The 22,595-nt window shown below is 39.0% G+C and overlaps 1 protein-coding gene and 1 pseudogene across 1 annotated transcript in view; both read left to right on the forward strand.

Moving 5' to 3' along the window:
* Positions 1-22,595, forward strand: part of PLAGL1 (PLAG1 like zinc finger 1) — a 109,944-nt gene that overhangs the window by 33,340 nt on the left and 54,009 nt on the right.
* LOC106005813 lies at positions 11,845-19,218 on the forward strand (annotated as a pseudogene).

Below are 22,595 nucleotides of genomic sequence, written 5' to 3' on the forward strand. Positions count from 1 at the left end.
TTTTTAAAGATTTTATTTATTTATTTGACAGACAGAGATCACAAGTAGGCAGAGAGGCAGGCAGAGACAGAGAAGGAAGCAGACCCCCTGCTGAGCAGAAAGCCAAACGTGGCTCTCCATCCCAGGACCCTGGGATCATGACCTGAGCCGAAAGCAGAGGGTTTAACCCACTGAGCCACCCAGGTGCCCCTACCCAGCATAATGTTTTTAGATTCATCTATGAGATGGTCATCAGTTTGCTCATTTTCTTACAACTTGTTTGTTTCCAGATTGGGGCTAGTATGAATCTTGGTGTATAAATCTTTGTATAGATAAGTTATAATCTCTTTGTGATAAATATCTAAGAGTGAGATCACTGGATATATAGTAAATGTATATTTGCTGTTACAAGAATTTTTTTTAAAGATTTTATTTATTTATTTGACAGAGAGCACAAGTAGGGGAGCAGTAGGCAGAGAGAGAGAGGGGGAAGCAGGCTTCTCACTGAGCAGGGAGCCTGATGCGGGGCACGATCCCAGGACCCTGGGATCATATCCTCAGCCAAAGGCAGCTGCTTAACTGACTGAGCTACCCAGATGTCCCCGTTAGTTATAAGAAATTTTTAAACAGGTTTTCAGAGTTACTGTAGTCTTTTATATTCCCACCACCAATGTATGAGAGTTCTAAATTTCCCATATGGTTGAGAACACTTTGTATTGTCAGTCTTTTAAGTTTTAGCCATTCTAGCGGGTATGTAATGGTATTACATGGTATGTAATGGTATGTAATGGTATTTCATTGTGATTTTAATTTGTGCTAGTCATTGGGGAAATGACATCAAGAGTCATTCATGTAGTTATTGGTCCAATTCAAGTATCTTCTTTGGTGAAGGATCTTTTCAAGTCTTTGGCCATTTTTATGGCATTATTTCTTGTATTATTGAGTTGTATGTATTCTTTAAATATTCTGATCCAAGTCCTATGTTAGATATATGTATTAGGAATATTTTCCTCCCTGTATGTGCCTTGGCTTTTCAGTTCCTTAATGGCTTCTTTTGAAGAACAGAAGATTTTATTTTTGGTAAAATCTAGTTAAGAATTTATTCCTCCATGGTTGTTGCTTTTTGTGTCCTACCCAAGCAGTCTTTGCTATCTCCTGGTTTTCTTCTAGAACAGTGCCATCAAACAAAACTATTATGTAAGCCACATATATAACTTTAAGTTTTAAGTAGCCACATTAAAAAAGTAAAAAACAGTTGAAGTTAATTTTAATCATATGTTCTATTTAAACCAACATGTCCAAAATATTACTAAAGAAGGTAATCAATATAAAAATATGGAGATATTTTACATTCTGTTTTTATCCTAAGTCTTCAAAAGCTAGGCTATAGTTTATGCTTATAGCACATTTGAGTTTGGATTAGTCACATTTTAAGTGTTCAACAGCATGGCTAGAGGCTACTTTATTGGACAGAGAGTTCTATAAGTTTTATAGTGCTTGTTTTTTATTTAGATCTGTGCTCTAATTTGATTTGATTTTTGTATATGATGTGAAGTCTAAGTGCAAGGGTTTTTTTTTTTCTCCATACAAATAACCAATTCTCACATCATTTATCTTTTTCCACTGAAGTTATGTTGTACCTTTGTCTGAAATCAAGAGATCATATGTGTGGGTCTATTTCTGGACTCTATATACTGTTCCCGCCAATACCATTCTGATTTGATTATTGTAGATTTATAGGCCTTAAAATCAGGTAGTGTAATTCTTCCAAGTTTGCTCTTCTTTTCCCTTTTTGTTATTCTAGATTCTTTGTGTTTCTATATGAAGTTTAGTTTCAGTTTGTCATTTTCCACAACAAAGCTGACTGGGATTTTGCCCACTGTAAATGGTTGACAGGTGCCTTCCCCCTGCCAAAAGATATGCCCATGTCCTAATACCCTACACTGAGAATGGGGAGCAGAAAAAAGAGAGGGGCAGTTTGTAAATGTAATTAAGAATCTTGTCATGAGGTCATCACAAGTAATTCAGGTGTATCCTAAATCCGGTAAGATAGACCCACAGAAGAGGAAACACACCACACACAGGGGAGAGGGCAATGGGACAACAGAGGCAGAGGCTGGAGTGATGTGGCCAGAAGCCAAGGAAGCCAAGGAAACCAGGGAGTGCCAACAGTCTCCAAACTCTGGAAGAGGCAAGGAAGGATTCTCCTCTAGAGCCACTAGAGGGAGTGAAGCCCCACTGACACCTTGATTTTGGAGTTCTGGCCTCCAGGACTGTGAGAGAGTACATTCCTTGTTTTAGCCACAAACTTGTGGTAATTTATTGCAGCAGCTATAGGAAACAAATATGTCCATTATCAGGCTGAGGAAGTTTCTTTTCTTTCCTGTTTTTTTTTTTTTTCTTCTTTCAGGAATGGGTGTTGGATTTTGTCAAATGCCTTTTCTGCATCAATTGAAAATATTTTCTTTCTTGCTGTTTGGTTAATGTTGTTGTAATCTATATAAACACTACTCACATGGTATTGATTTTAGTTCCATCATAACTGTTACCCCTAGTAACATCTGTTCCTGAAAGTGCTGGGTCCTGACATGTTGTATCAAATTGTAAATATGTCAGCATGAATCTTCTTGCTTTATATTTGCTAAAGACATTTTAAGAAGTCGTTGAAGAGTCTGTAGAATAAATATGTATCTCAAAATGCTTAGAAGAATAAAACACAGATCATGGAATTTAGCTGGGTGCTTCCCTATAACTGGGACCACACTCATAAACCTGGGGTTCAGTTTGGCCTTGAGAAATACTTTTCTTTTCATTTTTTTTTAAAGATTTTATTTATTTATTTGACAGAGAGAGAGCAGGCAGGCAGAGGGAGAGGGAGAAGCAGGCTCCCTTGCTAAGCATAGAGCCCAATGCAGGGCTTGATCCCGGGACCCTGGGATCATGACCTGAGCCAAAGGCGGATGCTTAACCAACTGAACCATTCAGGTGCCCCGAGAGATACTTCATTTGGCCTTTGTACAGTTTTCAAAATTGGGAAATTTGATTACTAAAGCACTAAATATCATGCTTGTCCTGAATTATACAGACTGGCAACAGTGTCCTGAATTCTAACATGGCAGCGATTGGCCTGAGCTGTACAACATCTGCCCCTTACACAAAGAATGTGTACTACACTAACTCTACTACAATCCCATTCCTCATTGCTTTAAACTTCATAGAGATTTGAGTTTACAGTCTCTGCCCTAGAACCTTTGTTGGGGCACATAGTAATGCAAAGGCACATGTCATTAAGGGAAGGTTTAGGGAAAAGGAGGGTATTACAGTTACCAAGTCAACATACAGATCTTCAGGGAACTTTGTGGGAATGATTTAAAGATAAAAAAGGGCTTTCATATAATTCATTACCAGTGAGAGAGACACTCTGATCAGCTGACTTATGGATAAATATGGCACAAAGAAACATTAAGAAAAATCTAAATTAAAACCCTAAGCCACACAAAGAAAAACAACTCACCTGCTACAACCAAGAAGAGAAAGAAGTACTGTGGAAGCTTATAATGTAAACTGTGAGAAGGAATGCCAGAGAGTCTGTTAATTTGTTGTGTATCTACAACCTTCTACCCACCCCACTCCCTCACCCTGGAAAGTACTGAGGAAAAAGATGATCAGACCAAATTTTGAGAATTTTCACAAATGTCCTCCAATTAAGAAAGAAGTCAATGGCATCCCTGTAAAACATCAAGGAATCTTTATATACCACTGTGAGATTTTCCCAGAAGCACGAAAAGTTTGCCATCTTCTGCGGTACTATGTTAAACCAGGCAAATGAACTGAAGTTCATGAGATATTCCTTGGCTGACTTGAAGAAGGGTGCTGAGGATTTAAAGGAAATTCAGAAGTGATGGCTGACTTCCCCCAGCAAGCTCTACACTCTGTTTCAGGCTGAGCTCCACAATCCCTATCACCCCTCCCCTCATCCTAAAACCCTCAGGTCACAGAAAAAGTAGATAGCAACAGCACTCAGCCCTGAAACTGAAGCTCATGATAGGGAAGACAGACACATCTCCGGTGAAGAGCAAAGTGTACCAGGAATTCACTAGCTGCATATGAGTGCAAATATAAGGTCTGGTATTCACTTCTAGGGATAAACAAGATAAAAAATATGACATAGCTGTTATGCAAACATGCTATATAACATGGGAGTGGGAAACAAGAAAAACGGCATGTAGAAGACAGACAAAAAAAGCCAAATTTGTATTCCTTGTATGTGTTTCACGCTACAGGAAAAAGAGAAAAAAAAAGAATATGGAATACTCAAAACAGCTCAAGGACAGTATAAGACGATAATGTGATGAAAAAGGAAATTGCATGGCTAAGAAAATTGAGGTTCAAACCAACATGATTTTAAAATCAAGTAAACTAGAAAAATGAATAGAGTATTTTGAGAGAATCCGAGTGAGTACAAGATCTCCAGAAGATGGATATGGAAGGACAGAAATCAAGTATAAGGAATCTGGTGACTCTGAAGTAAAAACCCAATCGACAAAAGATAAACTTACTCAGATGTATACTATGAATGGGATTCTACACTAAGAGAAGGAGAATGGAATCCGTAGACTGAAAGATCGTACTATATACAGGAGGGAAAAAACGGACATCGAATAATTGACAGAGACATAGCCCAGATAAGGCTCTAAAGAGTTTTAATGATAAAAAAAAAAAAAATTCTTCAGGCATCCAAGTAGAAAAGTCAAATCCCCTTGCAGGGAAAAATCACACAGGATTCAGATCTCTCCACAAAATTTGATGTCAAAAATCAATGAAAGCAATTGTGTTTTTGTTCTGTTAGGTTTTGAAGAAAGGTGTGAATCCAAAATGTTTACCTTGTTCAGTGTTTATTTATGTGTGGAACTACAAAGTAGATAAAACATTAAGGTGCTCGCTGAACCCTCCTTCGGAAAACTACTTGAAAAAGAGAACAGGCCATTAAATAAAAATAAAGAATTTAGGAATGAATAAGTTATGATGAATACTGAATTGATCTAAATACAGAATTAAGACTGAACATCTGGGAGAAGAAGGTGGGAGAGCACTTGTAAATGTTCTGAGTGCTAGTAAGCCAAAAGTAATATAAGCAGTGGAAATTGGAAGATTGCAATGACGGTGGGTGGAATTGTAAGATGCTATTAACCTCGTATTTCGGAGCTATGAGACTCCGAAATAACGTAGTGAATTCTTCATGCCTTTCATTTTACTTAACGTTTACAGGCCTCTTTTAGGAACGTATATCTTGTAGGGGAAAAGCAACCGCTGGAGGTCCGCTTCAGTTTCTTTTTCTTAAATTCAAATAGCTTTGAACATTTTTAAATGACTTAGATGACCCAGAGCACGGTTCCTTAACTATAAAATTCTTTCCGTCTCCTCTTTCTGTGCCTTAGTATCTTCGTCTGAAAGACGAGAGGTAGGGTTTCTCCCAGGGTTGTCTCAAGGACCACATTTCTTTCCCCGTGAAGTGCTTAGCACAGAGCCCGGCTCACAGTGAGTGGTCACAGTCAGGCTGCCATTATTTCCACGCTGCACGCCTAGGAGGTAAGCGAATTGGGCTCATTGCAGGGTTCTCCTAGCATCTGTCGTGTTTCTCGGTTACGGTTTGGCTCAGGGCGGTTCATCCTGGTGGTGACTTCAGTGAACAGTCCTCGAGACCGTGCGGGGCTTCGGGCTGGTTCGGGTCTACCTGCGCCCTCTCTGCACCTGGGCGACCTTGGCTTAGCCCACGCGGATGACTCAATCGGCCAGGCGTCTGGGCGCCTGTCCTCTTCCTCCGCCCAGGCCGCCGACCCCCTGGCTCCCCAGCGGGGCCTCCTCCTGCCACGTGACGCCCCCGCCAGGGGCCCCAGCGCCCTCCTCGCGGACGCGCCGTTCCGGCTCCCGGGCTCCGCCTGTGCGCGGCCTCCTCGGCGCAGCCATCCTCGCGGCTGCCGAGGGCGGCAAAGCCCACGGCATCTGCCATTTGTCATTCAGCCCGTCGGTACCGCCCCGAGCCTTGATTTAGACGCGTCTGGGGCGTATTCTGGCCTCACTCTCCTGGCGCACGGACGGACGAACGGACGGGGCGGCTCTCCTCCCAGCCCGGCGGACCGCGGGCCTTGGCGCGCGGGGTGCTTCCCCGGGTCGCCGTCATGGCCGCGCAGGCGGCGCGCCCGAGCTGCCTCGCCTGAGTTCCGGGGGGCTCTCGACCCCGCAGGGTAGGTGGTTGGGTGCTCGCGGCCCGGCTCGGTGGCCGTGGGGCCCGCGGCGGGCCTGGGGGCGGCGGGGCGGCGGCATTGCCGCGGCGCGAGGACCGTCCTGGGCTCCGTGCCGCGCTGGGGAGGGTGTGCCGGTGCCGACGCGCCGCGTACGTGACGGGGTCCGGGGCTCCGCGGGACCAAGTGTGAAACTCCGACAAATTGTCACCGGCCAAGCCAAGCTGACTTGAACAAAACATTCTTTCAACGGGTCGTTTCTAGTGCCACTTTTTGAAGCATTTGTGTATATTTGGTATGCAGTAAATAGACTCGGGTTTTGAAAACTGGCTCTCTAACCTTGCCAAAAGGCCAAAAAAAAAAAAAAAAAGTAATAATGTGACTAAACATGAAATGTTTGCATTTATATTCATGATGGAAAATATGATTCGTTTTTTGCTTTAATAGGATGGACTCGGTCAGATGTATCCTTAAAACTGTTTTAAAATGTGGGCTCCTAAAAATTTCCTAGATTAGAATAACTGATAATGCAACTTTGGTTGTTTAGTCTCAGCATCAAACTTTAAGGACGGTGGTGGGGATTTTTTACTTCTTAATAAATGTGCCGCTATAATTTTGACTTTTTTCCCCCCAACAAATGTGTTACTTTTATGTTTTAGGAAACCAATAAAATTAAAAATAGAAGCACTCAGCTTAGGTCCTCCTTCTTCCAGGAATCCTTCCCTAACCCCTCCCTCCCCAAGCAGGATCGGAGGCCCCTCCTGTGAGCTTTCTGGGGCCTCACTGAGGTCCGGGTCCCTTATGTCCTCCCCACCCCCCTGTGTATTAACCCATCAGTCTCGCTCGGAGTCCACTGGATACATAGCACATGGTAAGTGATTAGTACTGTTTTATGACCGAAGGAAAAGATAAAACGATCTGATGTTTCACAGTTTTAGCTCTAAAATTTTAGAGTGGTCAATTTATATGCACTCAGATAAGAGCATTTACTTAAAAGTTAAGGATCTAAAAGAGCTGACTGCGTCCAATGTCCATGTTCCATGCCCTAGCAGTTCTACCCCTAGGTATTTATCCTCTACAGTGATGTTTTTCAAAGTTTGAAGCCCATTTTAGTGAGTCGTGAAATCAGCTAAGTGGATAATTATCAGAATTTGTAAAACACGAATTAGCAGAGAACAGAAAATAACAGAATATGTCTCAGGTCATTGGGTATTTGCTTCATGAAACTTTTTTTTTTTCCTCTCGGTTTTTACACACACAGATGTGTGTCATGATGTAAAACGTCATTCCTTAGTATGAGTCATGGTCAAAAAAGTTTGAAAGCCACTGCCCTAGATAAATTTTTCATACATATACACAAGCAGACATGTACAAGAAGGTTTACTGCAGTGTTATTTGTAATACTCCCAAACTGGAAGCAACCTTAATGTCTATCTGAAGGGGAGATGTAAATTATATTCTTAAAATGGAAACTACCCAGAACAGTGGTGAATGAAGTAGTTTTGTGTTTCAACATAAATGTGTCTCTCAATGTTGAGCCAAAAAACAAAAAAACCAAAAAACAAAATCAAACCCCAAAAAAAAAACAAACAAAAAAACCCAAGTTGTTGAAGATGGTATCATTCATTATTCTATGAGAAATTCAGAACCTGGTGAAATAAAGCTGTTGTCAGGAGGTGCATATTTAGGCATTAAAAGTAGTAAAGAGAAATTGTGACTAAATTGACACCCTTAAAGTTAAGCTGGTGATCTTCTCCAAGGGGGTGAAGGGGAGGTTGCAATTGAGAAGAGACATACTGAGGACTTTTGGGAGGCTGGACATGCTTTATCTCCTGACCTGGGCAATAATGGTTACATGAATGTTTGCTCTATAACTCTTTGTTAAATGATACATGTAATGCCTGTATATTAAGTTTCCCCCCAAACCTATTAAAGTATGGTTATTGTGAAATGAAGAAGTCTGAAGCCAGGACTCTAGTCTCTTAATCATATTTGCCAGCTTTTCTTTAAAAAGAGAAAAAAAGTGGTCAGGAAGGGTACCTAGGGAATTTACACAATATCCGTAATGTTTTATTTCATAAATTCTGGGGTGGATACATCTGTGTTCATTAAATCCTTTATTTGTTTTTATGTCTTAATTTTTTAAAATAGGAGAAAAATAAAATGATTCACAGATAATATTGTGAACATTTGGTATGTTTGCTTTCTGAAAAGCAACTGTTAACGCATTTTTTACAAATTTGAAATTATATTCTATATAGTAATATAAGCTAGAATAAAATGCTTTTATGAAAAGTATAAATACTAAAAAAATATATAAAAACATAATGGACCTCCATGGACCTTCACGAAGGATTTTTAAATGTTAACATGCTGTCTTATTTACTTCAACAGTTTCAATTCCTTGGTCACTCTGGGCCACATTCCAAGTGCTCAATAGCCACATATGACTAGTGGCTATTATATTATACGCTATTATTTTATATTATACTGTGCTATATTGTATAACAACACACTTCATCATTGCAGCGATTTCTGTTGGAAAACATTGTTCAAGGTACAAATCCTTTGTTGGTTATGTAAACTGCAGACAATCTTTTCTTTGTGTTTTCGTATCTCAAGATATTCTTTTCTACTATGAGGGAAATGTGTTTTGAAATTTTTTCTAAGTTTTAAGGTTTCCATTTTTTATACATGTAGTTCTTTCATTTGCTTGACTTGTGTACGTATAGATAGCTATTTTTAAATTTACGTTGGGAGATCAAGAAGACCTCGTTTTCTTTTTCCCATGTGGAGTGGCAGTTAGCCCCGTCCCAGAGATTTGCAGCGCCACTTCTGTCCTGTACATATTCCCAGATATGCTGGGGCTCATTTCTGGGCTCTTTACTCTGGTCATAGATTTGTCTCCACAAACCCTACAGATTTTTATTTAGTGTTACTTTCTATGTAATATATTTGTTTCAGTTCTAAGAATTAAAATTTATTTCATTATGATTTTTTTTTCTTTCCCCATGAGAGTTTTAGAAGTATTTTCTTGTTCCAAATGTGGAAGGTTTTGTGAGTTATCCTTTTGTTATTGATTTCTAACTCACACTGTAGTCAGCAAGTGAGGGCTCTATGCTACCGATTCTTTGAAATTTGAGAATTGCTTTGTGGCCTCATGGTTAGTTTTTCAACTGCGCTTTGAATGATTAAGAAGAATATGCACTCACAGACTTTTGGGGCAAGGTAGGTATAAAAACAACTACACACACACACACACACGCGCGTACACATGTCTTAGGTTAAGCACATGAATTGTGGTTTTTAAAGCCTTTTTAACCTTACTAATTCTTTATTTGAGCTATTAATTACTGAAAGGTGTAACAAAAGGATCACAATAAAATAATGAATTTTCTCGTCTCTTTTGTAATTTTGTCACTTTGCTTTATAAAAGTTGAAAATTTGGTACATACAAGTGTGGAATTGCTCTATTTTCCCTGTAAATTGAATTTTTTGTCATTCTACAGTGATGTTCTACAACTCCTCACCCAAATGCCTCATACCTTAAAATCAATTCTGTTTTAGAAATTCTAGTCACACCTTAAGGCATTTGTTTAGAATACCCCTTTCACATAGATGGTTGTTTTTTTCTGTTCTACTCTGACAATCTTTGTCTTTTAACGGAGCTCTCAGTCCAATTAGGTAAAATATAATTATATATTTAAGATTAAAGTTAACATTCTGTTTTATGGTTGTTTTTATTCTGGTGTGTGTATTTGTGTGTGTTTTCTCTTTGCCAGCTTTGGGATATTTTTCTTATTCCATTTTCTTTCCTCTTAATTAGTATGAAAATTGCTTTATTCCTTTTAGTAGTTTTCTTTAAAATTTTAATGTACAACTTAATCTAAAGTTTATTAATTCTACTTGCAAATAATTCAAGAAACCTAGGTTGCTTTGACATGAGTTAATTACATGTTTTTGTCATTTAGAGTTTTAATTACACCTTGTTTTTTTTTTCCTCCTATAAATTCAACATCATTTTTTCCTTTTTATGGATCTTTTTTTTGTCATTTCATCTTACACCTCAGATCTTTTTCCCTTTGTCAAGTATATTTTAGGAGCTTGTTTTTTAAAGGAATGTTGATGGCAAATTTCATCTGAAAATGTCTTTATTTTACTCATTTTTATGATGGTTTTGTTTGGCATACAGTTCTGTCCTGGCAGTTTCTTTCTCAGTCCTTTGGAGGTCTCATTTCATTGACTTCTGCTTCCCATGTTACAGTTAGTTCAAATAACTATCATTTGTTGTTAATCTGTCTTTTTGGGGGGAGGGTCTGCTTTTAAGATTTTTTTCTCTTATGTTCTACAGTTTGATGATAGTGTATCAAGGTGTGGACATTTCATTTATCCTGGATTGTTGGTGTTTCACCACTTCTCAGGTTTCGTCTTTTTTCTTTCTGTGTAGATTTCCCTCCATTTTTTTTTTCTATGTTTTCCTTCAGAACTCTGGTTAGACTTCTCTTAGACTTGCTCAGTCTACCCATTTCTCTTAATCTAGCTTTTGTATATGTTTGTTTATACTGAGTTCTAGAAAATTTCTTCAAATCTGTATTCTGATTTTTGTCCAATTTTATTTTCTCCAAAATGAGCTATAGTTTTATACAACAAAAGCACAAAAATAAAGTATATGGCTTAATAAAATTTACACAGGTGTATGTCTGTGTGATCACCACCCAGGTAAAAGAATACATTTTTATCCCTCCAAAAATTCCCTCCTGTCTCTTCTATTCAGTGGAGCCACTCCTCTCCTCTAGTGAACTACTGTCCTGACTTCTCTCACTATGAATTATTTTCAGATGTTCTTGAACTTCATATAAATGAAATCCTATAGTGCATGTGCATGCATGCATATTGGTTTCCTTTTGTTCATGGGATATTTTTGAGATTCATCCAGGTGGTAAGTAGTTTTTTGTTGTTTTCTTTATTGCAAGAAGTGGCAAACTATGACCTGTGGGCCAGTGTTAGCCCAAACATATTTTAGTATATAAAACTTTATTGGACATAAACATGTCCATTCAACAGGGTTGAGTAGTTAAAAGAGACTGTGTAACCTATAAAGCCTAAACCGTTTACTATTTGGCCCTTAATAGGGCCAAAGAAAAAGTTCAGTGACCCTCTTCTATAGTATTGCATTATGTGGGTGGACCATAGTTCATTTTTCCATCCTCTTGTTGATGAACGTTTGAGTTGTTTTCTGGATTTGATCATTATTAATGCAGTTTCTGCAAATGTTCTTGAAATTGCCATTGGCAAACATATACTCCTATTTTACAGATATATACCAAGGAGCTAAATTGATGGTTTTAGAGTAAGTTGATTGCATTCCTATGCAGATTAATAATGTTGAACATCGGGGCACCTGGGTAGCTCAGTGTGTTAAAGCCTCTGCCTTCGGCTCAGGTCATGATCTCAGGGTCATGGGATCGAGTCCCGCTCTCTACTCAGCGGGGAGCCTGCTTCCCTTCCTCTCTCTCTCTGCCTACTTGTGATCTCTGTCTGTCAAATAAATACATAAATTTTTTAAAAAAATAATAATAATGTTGAACATCTTTTTGTATCTATTGGCCATTCAGATTTTTTTTTGTGAAGTGCTGTTCAAATCTTTTGCCTACTTTTTTAGTAGGTTATCTTCTGTTAATGATTTTAGTTTCTTATGTATTCTGGATAGGAAATCTTTATCATGTACATGTTTGCAGATATTTTCTACCTGTCTAAGGTTTGCATATTTATTCTCCTAATGTTGCCTTTGAATGAGCAGACGTATGAAGTCTAATTTATCAGTGTTACAGGTGGGGGTGGAAAGTGCTTTTTGCACTCTGCCCACAGATTTTCTTCCTGCCCTCATTTTTGCCTACCCTTAGAGTCCTAAATACATTTGCCTATGATTTCCTCCAGAAACTAAAGTTTAGTCTTCACAGCTGGGTCTTCGATTTATTTCTAATTGATTTTTGTGTGTGGTATGAGATGAGGGGGATATCAAGATTTTTCATATGGACATTCCACTGTTCCACACATTTATTGAAAAGTCCTTTCTTTTTCCATTGAATTGCAGTGGTCCCTTTGTTGAAAAGGAATGACCATACATTTGGGTCTGTTTCTGGACTCCATTCTGTTCCACCTGGACTGTTTATCAATCTCTCTATCAACATCATACTTTCTTTTTTGTAGTTTATAATAAGTTTTGACATATGGTAGTGTAAACACTTCAATTTTTTTCTTTTTAAGGATTGTTTTGGCTATTTAAGTGCGATTCATTTCCATATAGGTTTTGGAATTGCTTGTAAGCATCTATTTAAAAAAAAGTCCTACCAAACTTTTGACTGTTATTGCATTGCCTTTACAGAACAGTTTTAGGAGAATGGAGATCTTAAGAGAATCTTCCAATTTATGAATATTGTATATCTCTTCATCTAATAAGTTTTTCAATTATTCCCACCATTGTTTTGTTTTTAGTATAGAGGACTTCTGCATTATTCAACTTATTTCTGGGCATTTGAGTTTTTTTGATGCTGTTGTAAATGTATCTTTTTTTCAATTTTGTTTCTAACCATCTAAATAGGATATAGATGAACAGCTGAGTTTTATATATTGAGCATGTATTCTGTGATTTCACAGTATCATCTGGAAAAAAAAAGTTTAACTTAGCCTTTCTAATCTCTGTTCCTTTTTTCTTTTTCCTGCCTTATTACACTGGCTGGGAACACCAGAACAGTATTTAACAGAAACATTAGAATAGATGTCTTTGCTTTCTCCTGATATTACAGGAGAATACCTCAATATTTCACTATTAAGAATGCTGTTTATTGTGTTTTATTTTAGAGATGACTTTTACCAGAGATTTTCTTCTATTCCTGGCTTATTGACATTTGTTTTCACAAATGGTTATTGAATTTTTAAAAACTTCTAATTACAAAATGATTTTAGATTTACAAAAGATCTGTAAAGATAGTATAGAGTGTTGTTATATATCCTTTATGCAGCTTCCTCTAATGTTAACATCTTACATAACCATGATATTAATTATGGTAAGAAACCTTGGCACAATACTATTAACTAAATGACAAACTTCATTCAGATTTCCCAGTTTTTCCACTAGTGTCCTCTTTCTATTCTATAATCTAATCCACATTCCATATTGCACTTAATTGTTATGTCTTTCTAGTGTACTCCAATCTGTGAAAATGTTTGTCTTTTAGACATCACCACTTTTTTTGTACAGTGTCCTCCATTTTGGGTTTGTCCAATGTATTCTCACAATTAGACTGAGGCTATGGGCTTTAGGGGAAGAATTCCACAGATATGTTGTGCTCTTTTCATTGCATCATATCTGGGGGCACAGGATGTGCCCATCAACATGTTAACCTTAATCAAGTAGTTCAGACAGTGCCTGCCCAGTTTCTCCACTGTAACACATTACTGCTTTTCCCTTGTGCTCTGTTTTGTTAGGAGAAGTCCACACTCAAAGAGAGGAGAGGGAAAGTATCAAATTATTTGTGTATATATGTTAAAATTACCATGGGCAATCAACATTTTCTGAGGGAGATGTTTTGAGTTGTACAAATGTCCTCTTTCTCAAAGTTTAGCTCATTAATTTTAGCATTCAACTGGTCTTGCCTGTAACAGTTATTATTGTGGTATTCTAATGGTGATTTGCCATTTCCTTCATTCATTCTACATTTATTAACTGGAATCTGATGCTGGAGCTCGACTGTATGGGTTCAATTCCTAGTTCTGCCTCTTCATTGCCATACAGTGTAATCTCGGAGAATTCTCCATATTTGTGTTTTCTCATCTGTAAAACATAGATAACAAATGTCTACCATGGAAGGTTGTCGAGACGATTAAATGAGTGAATACATGGAAAGGGCTAAGCATTGTGCTTAGCCCCTAGGAAGCACTCATTTTTTAAATTTCTTAATGTAGTAGCTTATTCTCATTTTAATTATTTTAATTGTTACATAAATTATGTACTCTTAAGTGAACCTTACATATATTCATATGATATGGATTTAACTTTTTAATTTTTTCATGTAATATTCATGAGTCATGCAATGGTTGTTTTTTAGTTCTTTTTGTTTTGTTTTGTTTTGTTTTGTTATTGCAAAAGACATACTGATAAATTCCTTTAAAAAAATTACACAGAGCTTAGCAACTTGAAGTGGCAATATTCCCAACTTTCTAGAGTGATTTTTATCTGAGTCTTTTGGTAGATATAGCTCTTGCAAATGAGTCTTTTAAAATATTGAATTTGAACAAATCCAAAACTTGGCATGTATTGTTTAAAAAAAAAAAAGTCTGTCAATAGGAAGGGAAAAATGAATTTAGCTTTTCTTCATGTTCACCATGAACATTGTATTATAAACGTTTCAGTATTTGGAATATTTAAAAGGATTCATTTGCCAGCAGTATATATCAAGTGCTTTCAATGTGCCTAGCAACGTTTTGCTGTTTTTGGATACTACTTTGCTCTTGAGGAGCTTGTGTGCCTGTCAGTCATTTTCAAATTTGAAGGCAGGCCCACGTGTTTGTTCATTATTTTTAAGCTGATAAAATTGAATTATAATATTTTTCCTGCTTGGTTTTTTTTATTCCTCTCAGCATGTTGGGTTAGGCCCTTATTATCCAATGCTATATTTCCCTGTATTGAGATCTTCCTTCCCTACATTTGTGTACAGTGATCACTGGAGTCAGTTCCTGAAAAGAACCCCTCAGGGACATCCCAGGACTTGAGAAAACAGGTCCTTGACTTCTTAGTCCTGACTGGTCCTTTTCTATGTAGTCCCAGCTTGCTCTACTAGCCTTGTAGTCTTACTTCTTAGAATTAGTCCAGTGGCACAGTTAGTCTTAACTGATCGAACCTGAAGTCACTGCACTGTGTTTTGAGGCTGTACTTTAATTCACGCCATTTCCTTTGCCTTAAGTGGATTTTCCAAAACTTTTCCAGGCTCTGTTCAGAGGATACTCACTCCACAATCCTCCTAGCTGGATAGGAACCCTATAATTTGTAATCTATAGCCCTTGTTAAATTCTTACCTTTCATCACCAATCTTTATATCTAAATGTCATTTCCAGTTGGTCAGGTTCTTAGAGATAGGATTCCAGTACCTATCATGATACTTTGCATACAAAGAGCTATTGCTAAATAGTTACTACTCTTAAATACCTACTATAATTGTGCTACAATTTTGCAAAGTAAGTATTATTGTCTCTGTTTTAAATTGTGAAGAAACTCAGTATCAAGGAGATTAAGAAAGTTGCCCAACACTGTATAGTTAGTAAGTGGCAAAACTGGTTTGTCTGATTCAAAATCTCTTGCTATTTCTTTTATGCCATACTGCCTTGGTACTAAAAATAAATAGTTAAAATTATTAAATAGGTTTATTTATGGTAAAAGACACTACTAAAATTGCTTCACATACATTGCCAGTATGTTACGTGGAGTCTTAACTTGAGTAACAAGCTTAACTGCTGTGGACTAACTGATGTACTCCTACTTTCTTCAGATTTTCCTTCTAAGTTTTTATTGATACTAATGGATAAGATTTGAATGGTCTAGTTTTGACTGATCTTGGGGTCAGTGAAACAGATATAAGCACAATTTGCTTGGTCTTTGTTTTTAAGTAGATAATTTTGTTTTTACCTATTAACCTTTACTAGGCAACTGATAAGATAAAAATAGTCTGCTTATCTTTTATGAAGTACTTTTTCTACCAAGGTATAAAATACATGGGGGGGGGAAGCATATAAAATGTGCCAATATTAAATATATAGCTTGATGAATTTTTATATATGTACAACTATCTAGTACACTAGAACAAGACCATATTCCATCCAGAAAGAGAAAATTTTCATGTACCTCCCAGCTAGTTCATCCCCTAGAGGTACTGATTTCCATCCCTACAGATAAGTTTTGTCTATTGTTGGACTATAAGAGTAGCCAAATAATATGTATTCCTTTGTCTGACTTCATAGTTTTTTGAAACTCATCCATATTAATGCATGTGCATATATTTTTTTCTCATATTCTTATTTCTGTAGTATTCCATTGTGTCAACATACCACAGTTTATCCACTCTGTTAACAGATGTTTGGGTTCTTTCTAATTTTGGCTATTACAAATAAAGGTGCTTTGGGCAAGGGGCTGGTGCAGGTCAGGTGGGCATGGCATTCCCACCGCCATGGCATTCCGACAGGCGTGGCAGCTGGTGGCCTGTGCCCTGGCAGAGGGCTCGACTGCCATGCTCATCTCTGCAGTGGTGTTGGGGAAGCCCTGCGAGGGTGGGGACACAGAGCTGTTCACACTCAAGGCAGCAGTGTGGGTGGGGGCCATGTGCCACGTTGAGCATCTCTGACCCAAGCTGACACAGGCAAGAACCACAGTCCCTGCTCAACCTACAGAAGAGGTACCTGGACTCTGGAGAAGAGGAATTGGCCTGCAGCCTGGACCACTACGAAGCCAAGGCCAGGCCACGCATCTTTCTTATCTGGCGCTCCTGGAACCACGTGGATTCCTCCATGGAGAACGATCATACTCTGAAGCTCTTGGGTCATGAACAGACTGAACTAACTGGGCTCTGACTCGCAAGCTTGGGGTTGAAGTTTAATAAAATTGTCCATTCTGCCGTGTGTCCTGCAAGAGAAACCACCAATATCAGCAGCAAACACCTGCCTGGCATCTGCAAGATCAGCACAGACCTGCTGAGGGAAGGCACCATCATCGAGACCAACCCACCTACTTCCCGCTGGAAGAACGAGGCTGTGTTTATGAAGATGGAGCCTGGATTGAGGCTGCTGTCCAGAACTGCAGACGCCCAGCATTAGGAGGGCAGTTAGGAGATCTTCATCTGCCATGCCAGCATCATCTGCTGATGGTGTGCAGGGCTCTGCAGTTCCACCCTGAAGGCTGGCTCTACCTCTCTCCCAACAATGGCCCCATCACCCCCCCGGTGGTCTGGCCTGGTGGCTGAGTGTGGCTAAGGACCCTTGGGAAGATGGGGTTCATGTCTCTAGACAAGATCTCCCACTCCTGAAGGTTGCCTGAAGACCCACTCTACTCAGCCCCCAGCCCTGCTCCCGTGGGTGTTGGCAAGGACATAGCCTCTTTTCTGTCTTCTGTCCACGGGCTGCACTGTGGTTACATTGCATTTCTCCAGGAGGAGAGTAAAAAAGTGTGAATATCCAACTATCTAAAACGTGGCCTTTCAGTCCATACTTCTTGCCCTGGATGGAAAGGGGAATTGTTCTGAGCAGGTCAGCTGGAATTCTCTTTCGTGGTTTTCTGCCTTATATATAGGGAGGAGGCCTCACTGATGTCATCTGCAGAGACCATGGCCAGTCCACAGGAGGGTCTTTGGTTGTGATCACAGTTGGCCATGAGAGCCCCTCAAGACTGGTCAGACAAGCCCATCAGTCGGGAGGGGCCCAGAGGAGCAGGGGCCACCAGCACTTCTATTCAGTACTTCTTGTTGTACATACTGCTCATATCTTAAAACCCCTTTTAGTCACTTAGATATTTAAGATTCTCCTCAACTGGGTTCTTGCTTTGATAACCGGTGTCTCAGTCCAGAGTCCTGTACTTCTGATGCTGTTAGATCTGAACTCACCCACATCGCTGGGCCTTTCCTGGCACCTAGCAGCACCTTGGCAGATGAGGGAGGTGACTGGGCTGTGATGGTGTCACGGGCATTTTCTTTCAATAAAACACTCCCCAGCTCAGTCTTTGTCTCTGTGTTAATCGTCTGTGCTTACAGGTTGAACTATTTAAACATGATGCGTCCATCCTAAATATTCTGTTAAGAGAAACTACAATTTCTATGAAGTGGTGATGAACATTTTCAGCACTCATTGCAACTAACTGGGGTATTTGATCCATTTCTCTTGGAAATAACTTTTTCCAAAATAAAATTTTACTGGAAAAACAAAAAACAACCAACCAACCAACACAAAAAAAAAAAAACAAAGCTGCTGTGAATAGTCATACATGGATCTTTTAGTGAGTTTTGTAGTATTTTACTTGTATATGTCAGAGTAGAATTTTAAAGTCCTGGGGTAGCCAGGAATTTGCTTTAGTAAATTCTGCCAGGTAACCACCAGTGAATGAGGAAGGGTACTCTCCCACCAGCAGTGGGAGTTGTAATTCCACCTCTTCACCAGCACTTGATATTATTATTAGTTTTTTTCTTAAGCCCTCTGGTGGATGTGTGCTGGTAGGTCATGGTTTTCTTTTCCATCCCTTCGTTATTAATGTTGAGCAGCCTTTTGTATGTTTTATGCAGTACTTATTCAAGTCTTTTGCATATTTTTTGCATTGTCATCGTATTGATTTGTAGGAATTATTTATATTTTAGAGTCCTTTATTGAATGTGTGTATCGCAAATAGCTTCTCAGTCTGATTTTTCTGTTTTCACTTTTAATAATGTCTTTTGATAAATACAGTTTCCTAAATCCAGTTTATCAATTTTTTGAATACCATGTTTTGTGTCCTATTTAAAAAATCTGTGCCTATCCCACAGTTGTGAAGAGCTTCATTTTCTTTTCACAAGTCTGTGTTCCATTTTATGATTTATTGCAATACTTTTTAGTATGATGTGAAATAAGAATCTAGATTACCTTTTTTTCTCTCTCTCTCTCTCTATTGTAGGAATCCAGTTGCTCTAGAATCATTTTTTGAAAAGAATTTCCTTTGCATCTTTTGAGTTGTAGTGATGGTTTCCATCCATCTATGCAGGTCTGTTTCTAAACTTCTTTTCCTGCCTTTTGGATAGCCAGCTTCTTGCTGTGTCTTCACATGTCCTTTTTGCATGTATGGAGAGAGAATAGTCTCTGATGTCTCTTCCTCTTCTTGTAGGAACACAAGTCCCACCCGTCTCTCATTTAGTCTTAGTTATCTCTTCTTTAAAGGCCCTGCCACCAAATATAATCATGTCAGAGGTTAGGGCTTCAACATAAGAATTTTGGAAGGGGGCGCCTGGGTGGCTCAGTGGGTTAAGCCGCTGCCTTCGGCTCAGGTCATGATCTCAGGGTCCTGGGATCGAGTCCCGCATCGGGCTCTCTGCTCAGCAGGGAGCCTGCTTCCTTCTCTCTCTCTCTCTGCCTGCCTCTCAGTGTACTTGTGATTTCTCTCTGTCAAATAAATAAATAAAATATTAAAAAAAAAAAAAGAATTTTGGAAGGATACCATTTGATCTATGACATTTGGTTCTCTAACCCCTAAATTCATGTCCTTCTTGCATGCAAAATGCATTCATTCCATCCCAACAGCTCCAAGAGTTTTAACCCATTCCAGCATCAGCTCATAAGTCTACAGTCCAAAACCTTATCTAAATATCATCTGGGGTGCCTGGCCAGTCGGTAAAGCATATGTCTCATGATTTCAGGGTCATGAGTTTGAGCCCCACATTGGGTGTGGAGCCTATTTTTTAAAAATTAAGAAATTAAATGTCTTATTAATTAGGTATGGATGGGACTCAAAGTAAGATTCATCTTGAAGAAAAATTCCTCTCCTACAGTGAACCCGTGAAACCAAACAGACTAGGGGTTCCAAAATACATTGGTGGGACAGAGTAGGATAGAATGGAACTGGTAGGTCCCAAATAGGATTGGTAGGTCCCAAACAAGGCAAGCATCTACTGAGGCAAACTCCATTTGATTTTAAATCCCAAGAATAATCCTCTTCGGCTTCACAATCTGCCTTCTGGTCCCATAGCACTAGGCAGTGGCCCCACCCCTGAGGCACTCAGTGGGGGCAGTCTGGCCCACTGAGGCCAAGGATGGAGCCCCACCCTCTTAAACAAAGGAGGAACAGCTGTGCCCTTTGGGAGGCTGTAGTTGGAGTAGAAGTGAGGATGTCTGGCATGCCCTGGGGTCATTCTTTTCTTTTCATGAGGAATAAAGCATCTTTGCTGCCAAATAGTTCTATGTCTAGACCTGCTCAATCTCAGAATTCCAAAATCCATCCTTTATTTCATCCTGACTCTGTTCTGTTTGGTCCAAACCGTCAGAGTCTTTGCTGGTATAATCCCATCTCTGTTCCTGGCTTCTGCTGATTTGGCTGAATAATAACTCTCTTAAGGGTTATCTCTTCATGGAATCATTGTCCAGCCACACTCTTGGTGTTTTTCTCCAAGACATGTTCTCTCATTTTTTGCAATATGGATAGACAGAATTTTTCCAATTCTTCAGGTTCTCTGTTTTTTTCTAATAATTCTTTTCAGTTTATCTCTCTTCTCACATTCTATTCAGTGAGAAGAAGAAGGGCTTATAGGGAGAAACCAGGCTATCCCCTCAACAACACTTTGATTAGAAATCTCTTCAGCTAAACATCCGTCACTTGGAAGCTTAACATTTCATCACTTACAGGCTCTTCTACTAAACACAACACAATTGAGCCAAATTCTTTTCCACTTTCTAGGAAGGATCATCTTTCTTCTGTTTCCAAGAGCATGTTCTTCATTCACATCTGAGTTCTCACCACAATCTCCTTTAACTTTGTATTTCTTTAAGGCAATCTTGGTTTTTTTCTATAATGCACCTCAAAACCCTTTCCAGTTTCTACTCCATTCCAAAGCCACTTCAACATTGTTACTGCAGCATTCTAGTTCACCGTGCAAATCTGGATTATTCTGTCTAGATTGCCATGACAGAATACCACAGATTGGGTAGCTTAAACAACAGAAATTTATTTTCTCACAGTTCTGGAAACTAGAAGTAGAAGTGCAAGTGCCAGCAAATTCAGTTTCTGAGGAGGCCTCTCTTCTTGGTTTGTACATGGCTGCCTTCTTGCTGTGTCCTCACATGGCCTTCCCTCTGTGCATATGTGCACACATCTCCCTTATATACACCTAATACATAATGGTAAAATGAGGCAGTTAAATGTAGTAAAACTGTCCCTTCCAGAAAAGGGGAACATAAGAGAAACACTGGAGTCACTGGTCCATAGCAGTTCTGAAATCCCTCATGACAGGTATTGGGACACCTTGAGGGAACAAGATGCTTTTTGCCTGGGGCCTGATTCTACCTTCTTGTTCCCTCTGGGGAATTCTTCCTTTTATCTTCCTTGTCTCCTTATGAAATGGAGAGTAGAGAATTTGCTGTGCTTGGAACTGAGCAACCCTTTCTTCCCAGTGCTTCCATATAGGAGAAGCCGAAGATCATTTTTAGATTTCAGCTGATGGACTGGTTCTCTTTGGAAGTGCAGTTCTCTCTAAAATCTAGAAGATTTAATTTCTCTTTGTTTCTATTTAATTCTCTGTGCTGGTGAGCACAACCTGTTTTTATAAACCTAGGTCTGGGAAAGAGAGCTCCACAGTCCCTACTATCAGGCTTGAAATTCTTTGGACAAGGAACGCCTTGGTTCCAGGAACCTGCAGCATGGTCTAGGAGGGGAGTCTGGGCCTGGGTGGGTAGTCCCCTTAAACTCTTGACCTTCTTACTCTAGAGGGAAGGATTTGCTATGAACCCCTCATGTCCAGGTTTAAGAGCAATACTGAGCAAGTGTAATGCCTGTGTGCTTAAAAAAAGAATAGGATATGGGTGAGCATACAAATCTGCATCATCCTTCATGCTTAACTAATTTAGCTTCCTAGATAGTGCTGGAGAGCGAAAATGCTCTAGTAACCAAAGTTGAGTGTCCGATCTTAAAAACTGTATTTCTCATTACAAAGTCCCATTATGATTTATAAATCAGTTTCTTACATGTTTGCTCATAACAGATTTGTATCAACCCTATGTTTTCTGATCTTATGGAAGTATTGGGATTATGTCACATTTCGGAGTGATGTTCTTACCTTGTTACCTTGTAAAAGGACAAACTGAGAAGCTGTGAGATTTAACCATCTGACGACAGGCAGCCTGGGTTGTAGAATCCATGTGATCAGGTCAAATTCTGACTCTGATACTTCTCAAATGTCTGATATTGGGAAAGTTTTTTGTTTCATAATTTTCTTATTTGTACAAAGGGAATAAAACCACCTATTTTTAGTTAATTAAAAGAGTATACACTAAGTGATCTGCAGAAAATATTCATAGATCAAACAAAATACTTTCTTAGTGAAAAATGATGAAAAACAATGAGATATTTTGGGGAGTAAGTCTGAGATTTAATGTAGGGAAGATGACCTAAGGGAAGAAGGAGGTGGGGTCCCTGGAAGATAAAGTCCTTAGTCTAATACCCTGAAAAGAGAACTTTGGGGCAGCCGTGGGCTCTTGTTTATCTCTAAGGGAAGGTATGTCTTTACTATCTCAACCTAGTAATCTCTCTTGAGCTTCAGTGCCCTGGTTCTTAAAATGAGGATAATAAGAATTGCTTTGATGACCTTGATAAGGATCTCTTGA

The sequence above is a fragment of the Mustela putorius genome, unplaced genomic scaffold (genome assembly GCF_011764305.1).
Source record: "Mustela putorius furo isolate JIRA1106 unplaced genomic scaffold, ASM1176430v1.1 tig00003863_pilon_pilon_pilon, whole genome shotgun sequence".
Lineage (NCBI taxonomy): Eukaryota > Metazoa > Chordata > Mammalia > Carnivora > Mustelidae > Mustela > Mustela putorius.